Source organism: Ipomoea nil, unplaced genomic scaffold (genome assembly GCF_001879475.1).
Source record: "Ipomoea nil cultivar Tokyo-kokei standard unplaced genomic scaffold, Asagao_1.1 scaffold3195, whole genome shotgun sequence".
In the NCBI taxonomy this organism is placed as follows: Eukaryota; Viridiplantae; Streptophyta; class Magnoliopsida; order Solanales; family Convolvulaceae; genus Ipomoea; species Ipomoea nil.
In genome coordinates this window covers 242176-259272 of record NW_017619623.1, presented here as the reverse complement: position 1 = coordinate 259272, position 17097 = coordinate 242176, and the positions used below count along the sequence as shown (strand labels likewise).

At 38.5% G+C, this 17097-nt stretch overlaps 1 long non-coding RNA gene across 2 annotated transcripts; it reads left to right on the top strand.

Annotated features, from left to right (window-relative positions):
- Window positions 1–1236: 1236 nt before the first annotated feature.
- On the top strand, window positions 1237–15850 carry LOC109168270. Of its 2 annotated transcripts, none has more exons than XR_002052057.1 (6): window positions 1237–1371; window positions 1512–1565; window positions 2052–2124; window positions 2493–2601; window positions 2734–2839; window positions 15690–15850. It is a non-coding gene; the product is annotated as an uncharacterized LOC109168270 (long non-coding RNA). The 2 variants fall into 2 exon arrangements; XR_002052056.1 differs by lacking the exon at window positions 15690–15850 and adding an exon at window positions 7678–7999.
- Window positions 15851–17097: the final 1247 nt, after the last annotated feature.

The window sequence follows — 17097 nt, the reverse complement described above, 5'->3', positions numbered from 1 at the left end:
TAGTAATTTCACAACACTAAGTTTTACCTCCAATTTCTTCCCTCATCCGATTTGACCTACCCCAATTTCATGTTTGAATTTTGGAGTAAAAATGGGTGGTAATGGTGAGGATTTTGAATTTTGATGGCAGCCGAGTTCTGCTGACGTAAGTACTGTCGGCGATTACGCTCCTGCCGAGCCTGCTCCAGAAGCTTCTGTCGGTCGCGTTTCTTGGAGCTTCGGCTGCCTAAATCGACTTGCTTCCGCGGCGAAGGATCACCGCTGAGAAACGTTGTTTCACCTCTCTGCGGCGAACTCTTATCCTAATTTGACACGCAATTAGTTGAGAACCGATTCTGTAATTTGCGTTTGCCGTACACTGAGTTCCCGATCGGGAAAGGGAAACGAAAAAAGGCTCTCGACTATATAGACTGAATTGTTTGGTTTTCCTCTCTGCAGTCTTCAAAAGCCCCCTTCTGCATTATGTACCATGATGCAAAGTTCATTGCCTCAATTTCACATTTCCTGTGCGATTCTCTTGTCCATTATGTATCATATTTTGGGAATCCCCTTGTGCGTTATGTATCATATTTTGGGAAATCATCATCTCCCCGTCCTTCCTAAACAACAATCTGTGTTGGGAGATAAATTTAGGGAACAAGATAATAGGGGATTCTCAAGTCCATTTCCGGCGATTCTCAAATCTGTGTATTCCGTTGATTTTAAAAAAGAGAATCTGTGTAATTATCCATGGACTTGAGAATCGCCGGCGATTCTAAAAAGGTTATCTTTCTATGGGTTAGCAAAAACATAGTGTCTCCAGTCCTCCTCTATTGCCTTTGCACCGTATTCATTTCTTGAACATTTCTAGAATTTGCAGATTCTGGCTACCGGACCGCCGCCGATCGTCGGCGTTGCCGTGACCATGGATTCCGGTGTGAGGACAAATTTGAAAAGTCAATGCCGGATGAAGGAAGAAATTGGGGATAAAACTTAGTGTTGTGAAATTACCAAATTGTCCATGATTTTAACACTAGTTAGTGATAAATCTAACCGCAGGACTATATTGGCTACAATTGAAATATTTGAGGGACTAATTTTGCAAAATTGACAATAAGAGACTACATTGCATATCTGAGAACAATTGAAGGACCAAAAGTGCGATTTTTCATTTTTTAAAAGCCTACAACGTCGGCTATTCTATTAGCCGACGTTGTAGGTTGTTCAAAAAAAAATAAATTTTAATTTAATCTCCTCACGGCCAAAAGCTATTCACACTCCCACCAACGTCGTCCTTTTCTTCTCACCACAGCACAGCCACTGCACAGCACACCGCAGCCACCACCGCACCCCTTCCCACCGCCGCACCCCTTCCGCACCACCGCACCAAAGGTAAATCTCAGATCTGTCCTTGCTTTTGTTTTGTTTTTTTTTTTTTTCTTAAAATAAATCTCAGATCTGATCTAAGTACGTAGGTCCGTACCTGAGATGATGTTGTGGGTTGTAATGAGTAAAATTAGATATTTGTGCAGCAATTTCCCATGGTTCCTTCAAAGATCAACCGATTTGTTCTTTTAGCCATTCTGGTTAGTACTGTACATTCTTGCGTAACTCATTACGTTAAGCTCCTTTCGAATTTTGGGATAATATTCCTATTGCTAGTTGTTTCTTTAGAAGTTCTAGTTTGTGGCTGATTTTTGAGACTTGAATCCAGTGTTGAATTTGGACATGGCTCTGCCATTCTGGATTATTGGATATTATGTATTGCTTTCAGTTATGGTGCTTCTAGAATGTTTTATATAAAGCTTGATGGGCACATTTCTTTTGGATTCTTACACTCTGCTTTTTTCATAGCACATGCTCTTGTATATTCTTGTTTCATTGTTTTGGCAAAGAAATTGCTCTTAGTTTATCTACAGGGAGTCAGGGACTAATATTTAAAGGTTGATTTCAAAATGGTTGACAATTGAAAATTTTGTCATAAATTCTCTATCCGGTGGAAATAGATGCGAAGGCCTCTTTAATATGGCATCTACTGTTTCTCATCATTACTTATTTTGTTTTGATTTTAGATTATTCATGTTGTGCATGAAGTAGCGCATGAAGGAGGGTAATTCGTGTATTCTACAAATGATTTTTCTTAAGGTATCACTCTTTATCAACTTGTATTCTTTTTGCAGTTTGATGATGATTGTTGTAATTTGTGTGAAGAAGTTTGTGAAGCATACAGAAAAAGAGGCTGGGCGATCACAAACCTAGATATATGCTTGAAATTATATGCATTTACTCATTGTGCTATTCCAACAGCTTATAGAAATGGAAATAGTTTTTACAACTTGAACTGAGCCTTAATCCTGATCTAGCTGGGGGATAGTATATGGATCCTATGTCACCATTCTATATATGGGGGATAGTTTGAATTTCTACTTCAGGGCCAAATTTTTTCATTTTTTCACATTACTTCTCAGCTTCTAGAGTCATTCTTCTGATTCTTGCTTCTTATTTACTTGTAGAAGTGGAGTCACAGTACACTGGTGCCAGGATCGAGGGAGATGTTGTAACTTTAGATTTTGTGAAGAAAATGATGGAGGAATTCAAAAGCCAAAAGAACTTACATAGAAGGTGTTAATCGTGTTGTTATTATTATTATTATTATTATTATTATTATTATTATTATTTTATATAGTTCTCTGTTCTTTAAATTTAAAATCATTCTATATTTTCCCATCTAAAATCTTGGATTTTATTTGGTAGATATGCATACCAACTTGTGTTGCAGATAAGAGCATTGCCCTCACTTATTGACATCAATGTTCCTGAGGGGAAGCATTTCACTATATGTGGTGATGTACACGGTTAGGTAATAAAATTAATATGGATTGGTGCACTGGTTTGTCACAATACTTAACATCTTCATGCTCATCTTCCCATTAGGTTGCATTCTTCACTTCTGTCCTTTCTCTCATATTTGGCCTCTACCTTTGGCTAACTGACATGCATAGAATATTGCATGTGCACATGCATATAACCTCTGCCGGATCCTTAACAGCAAACAAGAATAAAGGAACTTTTATTTGTATTCATGCACCATGACATAATGATTTATAGTTGGCACAAGTGTCAAATAGGCCCATCAACTACTACGAAGTGCTCAATTCTCACCATGAACTAAATTAAGTGTCAAATAAGTCTATCTACCAGTTAAATTCATTCAATTGGCCTTTTTTACAGGTTACCAACAGGTTGCCTATTTAATTATTAAAATAAATAATTAAAATTTTTCAAAAAATAATTAAAAAAATTAAAAAAATTAAAAAATTAAAAAAAAAAAAAAAAAAAAAGAGAACAGCCACCGGCTGTCCTCGCCGGACAGCCATGGCTGTCTAATATGAGGTCCAGATCTGGACCTCAAAGGCCGGGAACGAGGGTGGCGACCATGGCCGCCCTCGTTCCATACGGCCATGGCTGTCCGGGGATGGCCATGGCCGTCCATGGCCATATGGAACGAGGGCGGCCTCGTTCCCGGCCTTTGAGGTCCAGATCTGGACCTCATATTAGACAGCCATGGCTGTCCGGTTGTCTTTGAAATGGCAGCCACCGGCTGTCCGGCGAGTGACTGTTCTTTTTTTTTTTTTTTTTGTTTAATTTTTTTTTAATTATTTATTTTAATAATTAATAGGCAACCTGTAAAAAAGGTCAATTGAACAAATTTAGCTGGTAAATAGATCTATTTGACACTTAATTTAGTTCAGGGTGGGAATTGAACATTTTGCAGTAGTAAATGGGCCTATTTGACACTTGTGCCTTTATAGTTTGTGACTACATCTTTAGTCTTGAAAAGCTGATATCTTTGTAGGCAATACTAAACTTGAAATGAATGTGTGCTTAAAGAGGTAGGAAAGAAATAAAGTAATATACTAATATAGTTGATGAGATGGCATATAAACATCAGGAGTTACACAAATTAATAAATATAGTCTTATTTGTGAAGAGAGGTATTTATAGGTGAAGAGAAATTCATCCGTTGGAGGGAGATGAAATTTCGAATCAATAATCAGCGGGTAATGACCAGTGGGCATGGGGCATTTAATTTGGCTGTACTATTTAGTCGATAATGATAAAAAGCACCATGGTTTTTTGTCCTTTTCACTGACAAGATGGTACCATTCATTTAATGCTCCTTGGTTTTTGTTAATATCATTCCTATGACACCTTTCGTCTAGGCTGATTGTCATTTGATGATTGTCCGAAGTTAGACCCTTCCATCTTTCGGTCTGAGTTGATCTCTCGTCTTTCTCTTTGTCTTCATGTCTTCAAGTAGACCTATCATGCTATCCTCAAACAAGATTCGTGTACTACATAGTGCGAATCATACGTTGAGTTACAACATCTTTCGTCTAAAGCGAAAGTTCCAAACCAAAAGGAAAATAGGGGTCTACAATCCTAGCAAGTTTGGTATCATCAAAATCTAATTACACTTGTTCCTAACAAAATTGATGGTAACCTGCTATCAGGTGAAATTGCATAAATTTGAAGTGTTCAATGGATTAATTGCACTTTGTTTGCATGAGTATGTCATTGATTAAATATTTAAATTTAGTTTGAAAATATTTAGGGATCAATATCAAGTTTGACATTTTGAGAAATATTTTAACTAAGCTACAAACCAAATAATTTGTTTTTGAAAAAGAGATCAGAGATCAGATCTATTTAGTCGATCAGTTAGTTAGTCGTTTGAACAACCACTTTAATAACACTTGTGTTGGTCTTGACAAGTAAAAGTTTAGAAGGGTGATGAGGGGGAGGGGGGTTCGAATAGATTTTTTAAAATTTTTGATGAAAAAGTTTGTTTGTAGCTTGTTTAATTGTTTTGCAAAATGTATGAAGATTGTGTGTGAGAATTGGTTGAATCGACAATGAAAGTAAAAGAGTAAAAGAGAAAAGAAGTGAAACAATATTTTTACAGTAGTTCAGAAACTCCCTACTTTATACTTTTCCTTAAAACAATGAAGGATTTAATTCTCCCAAAAGATTGAATCTCCAATCCTAAGGGTCTCTCACACTCCGACCCGAAAAACCGAAGAGAGTGTAACACCCCGTGTTATGACCTCTAATCCAAACTAATTATTTAATTATGTACCCAAAAAAGAGAATTAATTTCCATCAATTAACTTGGAAGGGTCCACCATAGACCATGGACCCTTATCCCTAAACTAAACCCATACTCCTATAAAAAATAGAATTAGTAGGCCCATATCATTCAGACCCTAATTAGGACACTTACGCTTATAAATAAGGACATAGGAAGCACCTAGAATTGACATCACAATAGATATCACCACACAAGAATCCCCAAGAATTCTCTTATCACCAACATAGGAGAAATCAAGAAGAGGAGATCTTAGAGAAAGACCCTTAATAGCCAAAGAATTTAATTAAGGCTAAGAGGTAACTCATGTCTCAACAAAACCTATTTTCTTTGCTATAATCTCCTTTTTTGGCTCATTCTCTATGCTTGTGTCTTGATAAATCGTTTATGATGATGATGATATGATCTTGATGATTGATGAGATGATTTTATGTGTTGATCTTGATAATCTTGATGATTATAAGAGAATCTTGATGATTGTGTGATGTTCTTGATAAATCTTGATGTTCTTGATTTTAAATATAAAAATCATGATTTGAATATGGTTAGAGCCCTAGGATGGATTGTGAATTTCGTATTATGATATCCTTGGTATATTTGGGTGGAATTTCGCATGTTCGGGTGTTATTTATGTTTAGAAGTCATGTTAGCATATGTTCAATATGATTCTTGGTTTTGATCCATTATTTGACTACATGGTGTCGTCATTTGTGTTTAAAAGTATCTAAACATGGTTTCGGGCTCCACAAGAGATCCCGGGACCAAAATATTGAAAGAGAGTCAGTGGGGGTAGGAGGACTCGCCACCTACCCGCTGCCCAAATCGGCATCGCCGGCAGCGGCAGACGAATACCCTCCGGGCACCGGCTGCTTGGAGGCTTGCCGCCGGCGAGTGATCGTGTTATTCATCGTTGTTGTTGTTGGGCTGTGACCCATTCCTTGAGTAAGTATGTTTCATACCTTCGTTGTGATCTGTTGATTGATTTTTGTTGAGGGGTGACGCGTGTGTGGCTTTACCTGGATTGCACGATTAGTGGTATGGGACACTATTAACCAAGGTATTGCAGTGGTCCTAGTGGTATGGGACACTATTAACCAAGGTATTGCAGCGGTCCTCGTGGTGGCCGTGACGTGATTATGGAGCTGTGGCCTTTGTGTAAGGTTCACGTGATTGTTACTGGGATAACATGTGTTATCAAGGGCATGTGTTTCCATGTGTGTGTACGGTACCTCGTGTACTATGAAATCGGTGGTTTTGTTGGAGGACTGTTGGAGGGGGAACGACGGTTCCCGGGGGAATAAGGTTGGACTTGGTATACAGTGGTCCTGGAGGTAAAGGTTGGAACTAGATATAAGGTTGGGGGTAGCCATAAAGTTAGAACAGGGCATAAGGAAGGCATATCAACTCGTGATGTGTGATGTCACGAGGGCTTGTGTAGCCGTGGTTGTGTGTTCTCTTCTTGTGACATGTGTAGTCACAAAGGCATGTGTTGCCTAGGCATGTATTGCCATTTGTCGTGTCTTTATCCTTGAGTTGTTGTTGTCCTTTGTGATCTTGGGATGTGTTCCCGTGTTATCTTTGAGAGTGATGAGTCTTGAGTTGGTATTTTTACTCTTGGTTTTACACTTATATATATGTATTCCGTTTTGAAATGATTTTGTATATATATCCTATCTATGTATGATACTTAACAGGTATTGGTGTGTTACCAGCATTATTCGCTGATCGGGCGTTGTTCTATGTTTTTGTTGTGTTCTTTCAGGTGATGTCTAGACGAGCGCGATGTCTAGTGCCGATAGTTTAGCTCCTTTCGTTTGTCTTAGACCTGTGAGCCAATTTAGTTATAGACATGTGAGTTTTGGGATAGTTGTGAACCATGCAGATTTTGCTGTAGCGTTTATCGTTGTTGGTAAACGTGGCGTAACACCCCATGACTGAGATTTACGTTTATCCAGTTATCTTTTAATCTTCCGCTGTGCTAGTGTTTAGTTGTGTTATCTGCATGTGTTAAGGCTTTTTATTTAGCATGTTTTGGGGGGTGTTACACATGGACCATGCGAATGACACTTCGGTGCTACCATGTTGGTGGACTTGTTGGTGGTTACGGAGTGGGGCATGTAGTTGCTCCGAAGGAATAAGGGAGGAGGTATAAGGTTGGCCTGGAGGTACATGTTGGAACTGATATAGGATGGAGTGGAGTAAAAAGGTTGGAACTTGGTATAAGGTTGGAAGATGGATTGTGTGCTTTGATGATTACTTGCTAATTGATTGTCTTTGAATTCCATTGTTGTCTCTATTTGTTCTTTATGAGCTCACTTGTTTGTTATGCCTTGCCTTGTGTTCTTAGGATGCACGCTAGTCTTTATTATTGTTCTATAGTGTCAAGTCTGTTGTTGTGTCTTGAGTCATGATCTCGGTTTAAAAGCTAGAGTTGCTTAGGTTATATATGTATTCCGGTTTCAAAATGATATGCTTATATCTACCTATATGGTACTCGACGCGTGGGAGTGGGTTAACAGCTGACGGTTGTTATACCGCATATTTTTCAGGTACTGACCAGTAGCTTCAGAGTGCGCTAGACGGACCCGCATATTTAGCATTAGTTAGTTTTAGTCATAGTTATGGCATGTGTGCCTTGAATTGTATTTGAATATTATTTGTGGATTATGCTTAGATTAGTTAGTTGTAGCCTGTGCATCTAGGTTCTCAAATCTAGGTGTGGCATAACACCCCGACTCTTATGATTAGTTTACGCTCTGTTTGGATGATTAATAATAGATTTGCCTTGATTTCATAAGCTTTAAATGTTTTAAAAATTAGGGGTGTTATAGTTATACTCGTTATACTTGGTATTTTCCCATGAAATTAGAATCTGATCTGTATGTCATCTTTGATAAATTTTGTACAATGGTTGAACAGTTTTTTAATAGAAAGATTAAAGCCATTCAATTTGATTTATGAGCTGAATACAAAAAATTGCATCACTCCTTTACTCAATTAGGTATCGTTCATAGACAATCATGTGCCTACATCCATGAACAAACCGGTCGTGTCGAAAGAAAACGTAGACACAGTTGAAACAGGTCTAATCTGGCTCTTTTAGCCCGTGCCTCTGTTCCATATAAATTCTGGGATTATGACTTTGAAACTGCAGTTTATTTACTCAATAAAATGACATCTGTCATATTAAATAATCTGAGTCCTCACTTTAAAGTTCATGCTTCCAATCCCTCATATTCTCTTCGTGTCTTTGAGTGTCTATGTTATCCATATCTCAAGCCATATAATCGTCACAAACTCTCATACCGGTCATCTCCATGTGTCTTCCTACGTTATCCTGAGTCGTTTCGGGGGTATAGGTGCATGGACTTACAGACTAACAAGATTTATGTGTGTAGGCATGTAAGGTTTGATGAGACAGTTTATCCTTTTGCTACTAACACTATTGTGCAGTCTTCTCAACCCGTGCAAAATATTCCCTATGTTGAATCTGTTCTTCATCACATGCCACCAGCTGCTCCTCCCCGCGGGAATTTCCCGATTCCACCCGCGGCACCTTTTGATCCGCACAGCAGCGACGACACACCGCCCTCACCGCCTCACACAAATTCTAACCCGCTAGACGTGCCCGAGCCCGAACCACTTGAGCCAACAAATCAACCTGCCAAGCGGCCTCACGGTCGTCGTCGAGGCAAATCTGTTAAATCCACAATTCAAACTCACGAGATAAACACTCGTAGTCGCTCTCAAGCTCCTCCAACGACTAACGGTTCAGGTGTGTCCTTCAGATCTTACTTGTTATGCACATGCAGTTAAGTTTCAAGAATGGCGTGAGGTTATAGACAAAGAATTTAATGCCCTTCTACAAAATCAGACATGGCAACTTGTGCCATCTCAGCCAGGTTTGAACATTATTGGGTGCAAATGTGTCTTTCGTACAAAACGAAAGGCAGATGGCTCTATTGAGAGGCATAAGGCAAGACTTGTAGCAAAGGGGTTTAACCAGGTACCAGGTCAGGATTTCTTTGATACTTTTAGTGCAATGGTTAAACCAACCACAATCAGGTTATTCTTTTCTCTAGCTCTATCGTCTAGATGGTTTATTAAACAACTTGATGTTCAAAAGCCTTCTTAAATGGAAATTTATCTGAGACTGTGTACATGAAGCAACCACCTGGTTATATTGATGATCATCATCCAAATTATGTTTGCTTACTGAAAAGATCTCTTTATGGCCTAAAACAAGCCCCTAGGGCTTGGTTAAATCATGTGCACACTTTTCTATTATCTATTGGTTTTCAAGCATCGAAAATGGATGTGTCTCTATTTTATCACTTGATATGAACTCCAAGGTTCACATAAAGATGGAATATTGTCCCAAGAATGCTCTCAAAGTAAAGATAGAGATGGATCAAAATACCTTAAACCTCACGAGAAACCCTTTGTCTCGAATCCTCAAAGACTTGGAAGAGTCCCATGTAGCTTCAAGTACCTTGATGTTGCAATCTTCAATCAACTAGAGTCGGATCTAGTTTCCTTCGATTCAAGAACAAGTCCACGAACCTAAATCTAAGGTTGGAGAAAGTAAGATTGATTCGAATCCACGAATCAATTTGCTAGTCGAGTCCACGACTAGCCACTAATTGAGTCCACAATTAGCCATAAGGTTTCTTACACAAGTGTAAAGAAAAACTTAAGAATTTTATTGAATTAAAGCCTCATCGAAACTGATATGGATGTGCCCTATTTATAGGTATAGGGGCAGTAATATAATTCTAAATATAATGGGGAAAAGAGTCCTAAACCTAATCTAGAAAACAAGTAAATAGAGTTTTATTTAGAAAGGGATTTAAGGAATCCTTTCTAAATATAAATTAGTGTTTTCTCTTTTTTTGCCAAAAAATTTAAATTAATGATGACAAAAAATAATAGGGCTGATTTGGGCCTAATTTAATCACCAAAATCAGCACTTAAACAATTATAAAAAAAAAAAGCTTTGAGTTCTTCATATTTTGCAAATGGGCTTGACTTGGATTTCCACAATCTGTGAACATCACCAATGAAGGGTTGCCTTAATTGTTTGGACTTGGGTCTTGTGATTGGTCCAATTAGTACTCTTAATGGATCTTCATATGTTGGGCCGCATCATCCTCCCCTTCTTGAAAATGATTCGACCTCGAATCTTGTAAGCATTGTCTTCGATCCATGATATCACTTGAAATTGGCTACTATAATATTTTCCTCTATCGAATGGACTTATTATTGGTCTTTGTTGTTTCTTCCACCAATGATGTTTTAAGGTCGTAGTTATGGGCTTTGTGATGAGCCCACTATTTACCCTTACTGGGTTCCATGTGTACTGGTTCCTATTATTCTCCCATTCTTGAAAAGGATTCGTCATCAAATCCAAATCTTCAGTGAAAGACAAAGTAGCAAGCTCACTTTCTGTTTTATCACGCTCATGGAACTTTTTCTTGGGATTCTTGACACGAGTCGCTCCAATCATCATCCTACAATCAACAAGTAAGGCAATTAAGTCTAATGACACATCAGGGAATTTAAACATTCTGGATGGTAATAATTCAACAAAATGAGACATTAAATTTATGCATCTTGTTTGAATTGTCAAAAAGCACAAAATCTTTCCTCCTAGAGCTTAAGGTAAAAACAAACAGAAAATTCATGGAAATATCAAGTAATGATTTAGATGTATTATGGTGGTAAGTAGCACAATTTTGAACATAAGATTCTACATCTTTTTTCTTCTTTGGCCAATGAAAATATTCATGCAAAAGATCATTACTCTTTAGAAAATCAAAATGTCCCATAAGTGAATCAACAATTAAATCATTGCCCAAAACAAAGCAAAAAGTGTCAATCCCATTGACTTTGAACCAAAATCCCTTGTGCAAGTGGTATTTGCCATAAGAAGTTTTCAAATGTGCCTTATAACTTCCAAGTGATTCCTTATCTCTATCAAATAAAGTTTTAGTAAAATCAAAATTAAGAAATCTTGGATGTATGGAGGCAAACAAATTTCTAATACATCTGGCAAGTAGGTCATTAATAAAAACATGGCAAACAAATATAGAGAATTTTAATGCATGCTTTTGAAATAAAAGTGAGTAAATAGTTACTCTCCTTCTTTTCTCTTGCTTAATATCCTTTGTAGTTACCAAGAGAAGTTGCACTTTGACACCTTGGGCTGGTCCTTTCCACTGTATTACTGATTGTGGTCCCTTTGTTTGGCTACAAACTGAGTTAGAAGATTGGAGTGGTGATTGCAATTTCAAACATGGAGGTTCCACTTTTCTCTCTTTGATTTCTTCCTTTGATGCTGGTTTGAGAGCTTGCATCAATGTCAATTGAATTTCTTCTACTTGTTTAGGATACAAACGAGGCAAGACATATGTAACTCCATTCATGTGAAACACATAAGTGTTCTTCATTCCATCATAACTTATTTTCTGTCAAATTGCCATGGTCTACCTAACAAGATATGAGCAGCCTGCATTGGGATATTATCACACAAGATTTCATCAGAGTAACTGTTAATAGATAAAGGAATAAGAGCCTGTTTGGTTACTCTAGCTTCTCCTGCATCAGTTAACCATTGCAAACAATAAGGATTTGGATGATTAAGCAAAGGTAACTGAAGAAAATTAACCATAGTTGCACTAGTCACATTTGTGCAACTTCTAGAATCTATTACCATAACACACACATTCTCTCTAATTGACACTTTAGCACAAAATATATTTTCTCTTTGAGACTGATCTTCTTTTAAAGGGTGAACATTCAAAACCTCCTTAATAACAACAGTATGACTAGACTCACTATCAACATATTTAGAATGAGAATCTAAAGGTATGAATGGTTATCTCTCAACATGTTCATTGGGGGTTTCAAAATGGTCACAAACCTCATCTCAGATTTATATTCAAGACAAGAAGTAAAATTTTCAGATTGTGTTGTTATCTTAACTACCCTCTTGTTATGGCAATCACGAGCTATGTGGCCTCTCCCATTACATCTATAACAAATCAATTCTCTATCACGTTGAGGCTTCACTGCCTCACTTACCTTTTCTTTACCTTTGTCTCATGAATAATCCCTTGGAAGAGGACGTTCATCACGCCTTTGAGAGGTGGAACAAGTGTTGTTCCATTTTGATGCACCATTGTTGGCCTTGTACATTTTCATCTCTTTGATTTTTGCCTCAGATTCACGTGCAACATACAAGGCATCATAAAGGGTGTCATATCTCTGAATACTCATTCCATATCGAATTTCTAAGTTCAATCCATGTACGAAACGAGCAATAGATTTTGCCTCTTCCTCATGTACGTTTCCCTGTTCAAGCAAAATATTTATAGTTTGGTGGTACTCATCAACTGACATTGTTCCTTGCACGGTTCCCTGCAATTTTCTTTCAAGATCATAGAAAAAAGATTTAGGACGAAAGGTTAGACGCATATCTTCCATCACTTGAACCCAAGATTCATAGGGAATAAAATTAGCAACTCTCTCTCTATTTCTTTTTCGCCACCAAGATAATGCATACCCCTTAAAAGATGTAGCCACTTGCCTAATTTTTGTAAGATCGGAATAGTGCTTTAAATAAAAAGGAGTTTCAATAGCATTCTCCCATTCTATGTATTCGGTAGGTCCTTTCTCACTGGTGAAGTTAGGAATTTCATGTTTAATGTTTCCTAACTCCGCATTACGCTGTGGGGATCCTTTGATATCTAGGATCCACTCTTCCTGCTGGTGGCAGGTGTCGCTCATCATTGTGTGGTGGTTGCACTTGCTGTGAGCGTTGCTCCAAAATATTCATTCGTTTGAGTAACCTGTCTATCTTTTGTTCTAATGTCTGGGGAAGGTTTAGAACTTGATCAGCCATCTGTATAGGAAAAAAAATATCTAAAAAAAAACAAAAATATGTGTGCGTAATCACGTTAGTGAAACCAAAAAGTTGGCTCGCTCCATCACTATTCTCAGCTCGCTGGTAAGAGGTGGATTATATGGCTTTGGTGGTGTACTACACACTCTTACAAACACACACTCCACTCGTGTATCGCTCAAGGTGGCAGATACTCTCACAAGCCTTTTTCCAAAAAGGAAAATTCTAGTCCAGTACTCAAGTTGATATGGATTCAACCTCAAAGTTCAAGAAAACGTACCTTGGAAAACTTCACAAGCCTTTGAGAGTAAGGGTGTACCGCGAGATAGGTAATAAAATTGAGAGCAAGAAGCAAAGAAAAAGGACAATACGAGCAAAGAAACTAACCAAGATTTGAAAGAAAAAGGGAGGCAAAGAATGAAGTATGGTAGAAAGATATGCAAGACCAATATTAAAAGATAGAGACAAATAGAATATAAAAGAGGTTCACGTGTACCACAACCAATTAGGAATCTATCAAGAACTTCTTCCAACCTTATACTTTTTCCCTTCCTTGTCCCTCCAAAATTCTCCTATCAGCCAAATTCTTTCCCCAACCTTATTCTTCTTCTTTATTGCTTTCTCTTTTCTTTTCTTTTTTTTTTTCAACTTTCTTGATTTGTTTTTGATTTTTTTGATAAATAACCTCCAAATAATTACTGTAAATATCACCAAAAATTCGGACCAAGTGGTTCCACACAAGCACTTCAAAACAGAATCAAGAATTTCAAGAATCACCCAGAAAAACAGAAACAATGCCCTGACTTTGAAGATCAATATCTCAATGACCAGAAGGAATTAGGTAGTGCATAATATATTAAAAGAAATCCCCAGAGGATATCTACAACATATCAAAATTTCACATAAATCGGACTAGTGGATCTCGAGATATAGTTCATTCTTTGAAACTGGTCACAGAACGGGGAAATCTGGACAGGGTATGATTGCGTCGTGATTTCGCATAAATGCGCTTTGGATATACGTAAGGGTGAGACGGGGTTGTTTTCTTTAAAGAATTTGTGGTAATATGGTGCTTAGGGGGTGTGAGGTCTCGTTGATATAGGACGGGAAAAAGTGAAAACTCTTTCAGGATTGGTTTTCAAGAAACTAAGGAACATGTATCAAGATTCAAGAATATTGTCGAGAATGCAATGGAATTTTTTTTTTTTGAGGTTTTTTAATGAATAAGACACGAAAAAAGTAGTATGTAAGACAAGGATCTGATTGTGTATATCTGTTGGTTTGTGTGGATGATATACTTTTGATGGGAAATAATCAGAACCTAATCACTCAGCTAATTGCAAAACTCTCTGCTGTGTTTAAAATTTGAGATCTTTGTGAACCAGAATTTTTTCTTGGAATTGAGGCAATTAAATGCAGGGATAAAATTTTGCTTTCGCAACAGAGATACATGCATGACATTCTAAAACGTGCAGGAATGGCAGAATGTAAACCATTGTCTACTCCTATTTCTTCCTCCAAAATCGTGAGTACCAACACAGATTTATATGACGATGTCACACAGTATAGGAGTTTAGCAGGTGCTCTACAGTATTTAACTATCACTCGTCCTGATCTTTCCTTTGTCGTCAATCTGTTATGTCAACACATTCATGCTCCTACCATTACTCACTGGGAGCATCTAAAAAGAGTCTAAAGATATGTTAAAGGAATTGTTAATTTTGGTTTACGAGTCAGGCAGTCAACTTCAAGAGAAATTCATGCCTTTTCTGATTCCGACTGGGCTGGCTGTCGAGAAGATAGAAAATTTACAAGTGGCTTTGCTGTATTTCTTGGTTTTAATCTTGTGTCATGGGTCTGCAAGAAACAAAGAACTGTTGCTATATCTTCTATAAAGGCCGAATATAAAGCTCTAGCAGATGTTTGTGCTGAGGTAACACATGATGATGAAATTGTGATTGGTGGAAATAAATTGTTGGCGGTTGGCACCACTTGTGCCCGGTCATTGTACTAAAGGTACAGGCCTAGCGGTTACTGTGCTAAAGGCACAAACCACCTTCGACTAGCTTGCCGTTGAGCATGGGTCAGGTTATAAGTTCTGCAGTGTTATGTCAGGGCTATATGCGCTGACCCTTTGATATTGGCACTAGAGGTGCGGATCATGCGATTGGCATTGCGACGCTATCTTGATATGTTGGTGGATGAAAGATGGTTTGTCGGTGGGGGCATGTAGTTGCCCGGAGGAATAAGGGAGGCGATATATGGGTGGCCTGGAGGTATATGTTGGAACTGATATAAGGACCGATGGGAGCTACAAGGTTGGGACTTGGTATAAGGTTGGAGGATGGATTGTGTGACTTTATGATTACTTACTAAACGACTGTCTTGATGCCCTTTGTTGTCTCTATTTGCTATTTATATGCTTATCTGTCTATCATGTCTTGTATCGTGTTCTTAGGACGCATGATTGTTCAATAATATCGAGTCTGTTGTTGTGTCTTGAGTCTTGATCTTGGATTTAAATTAGTGTTCGTCCCGTAAGTATATATGTATTCCAGTTTCAAAATGATTTCTTATATCCACCTATATTGTACTTAACGCATTGGAGTGGGTTACCAACATTATTCGCTGACGGTTGTTACATCGCATGTTTTTCAGGTGCAGTTTAATGGCTTGGAGTGCGCTAGTTGGATTCCCCGGACCTGGTCGAGATAGTCTTAGATTCAGTTAGCTGGCCTGCATACCGTGGTTTGTACTCGATCATGGATTTATGGATTTATGGATTTATGTTTGGTTAGTTAGTACTGCCTGTGCATCTAAGTTCTCCAGCATAGATGTGGCATAGCACCCCAACTATTATGTCTCGTTCATGCTCTATTTGGGATTTAATATTAGATTCGCCTTTATTTTATAAGCATTAAATATTTTAAAATTTAGGGGTGTTAAAGTTGGTATCAGAGCATAAGTTCGACCCTAGGATAAGGCCCCTAAGACAAGACTTTAGAACATTAAGTTTGGAGTCTGGGTACTTAAGTACATAGGATCTAGGGAACTTAGGACGCGCGGTGAGGCTGTGAGTTTATCTATCATTACTTGCTTAACTTTTCCTTACTCTATTTTGTGCTTAGCTTAAAAATTCCCCATAATTATAGCATCAAGGTATAGATGCAAACCCCTAACTTACCGTTACGATCGTTGTTGATCCTGTAGACACCGGAATGACACCAACAAGGAGTCAATCAAGAACCCCTGAGCCTTCTGCCCACGATTCGTTAGCTCAAAACCTACAACAGTTGACTCAGGTCGCCCAGACCCTAAGCAACGCCATCCTTCATAACAACAACCGACCACCACCACCAAACAGGAACTCAGATATAGCTCGTTCTATTTCGGACACGAGGCCGCTCTTTAGTGGGTTCACGAAGGACCTGCTTGTAGGCATGAACCAGGATTCAAATTGGAATCCTTGAAGGCACGATTACGGGGACGGTTCTACCCTGCACACATAAGGGCAGCCATGTACGAAGAATTCCTCTACCTGAAACAGGGAATGATCACGGTCATGGAATACCACAAACGATTTATTGAGCTAGCTCATTTTGCACCTGAATTGGTGCTTACAGAGGCGACTAAAATAGAGAAGTTTGTGGCGGGCATTAACTTCGAAGCTCGAAAGGCTCTAACCGTAAGTAAGCACATGACCCTTAATGAGGCTTACACCAGCGTCGCCGACCTTTACCGGATCCAACTCCTACAATGGTGAGTCCAAGAACAAATCCGCAAGAGGAATACCGAAAGTGGGGGACCGACTGTGAAAAGGACACGGAACGACTCCAACGCAAGAGCGACCAACCCGCCAAGCCAAGGACCGCCTACAAGATACAACGAAGCAAGCGTAAGACAATTCCTTTGCAGGAGATGTAACAAGGACCATAGGGGCAAGGATTGTTTCGGAAACACCCTACGGTACTTCAACTGCGGAGGAGAAGGAGACAAGGCCTTCCAGTGTACCCAACCCCCAAGTGCAAAGCCCACGGTCGCGATCCAACCGGGGAACGTGAACAAT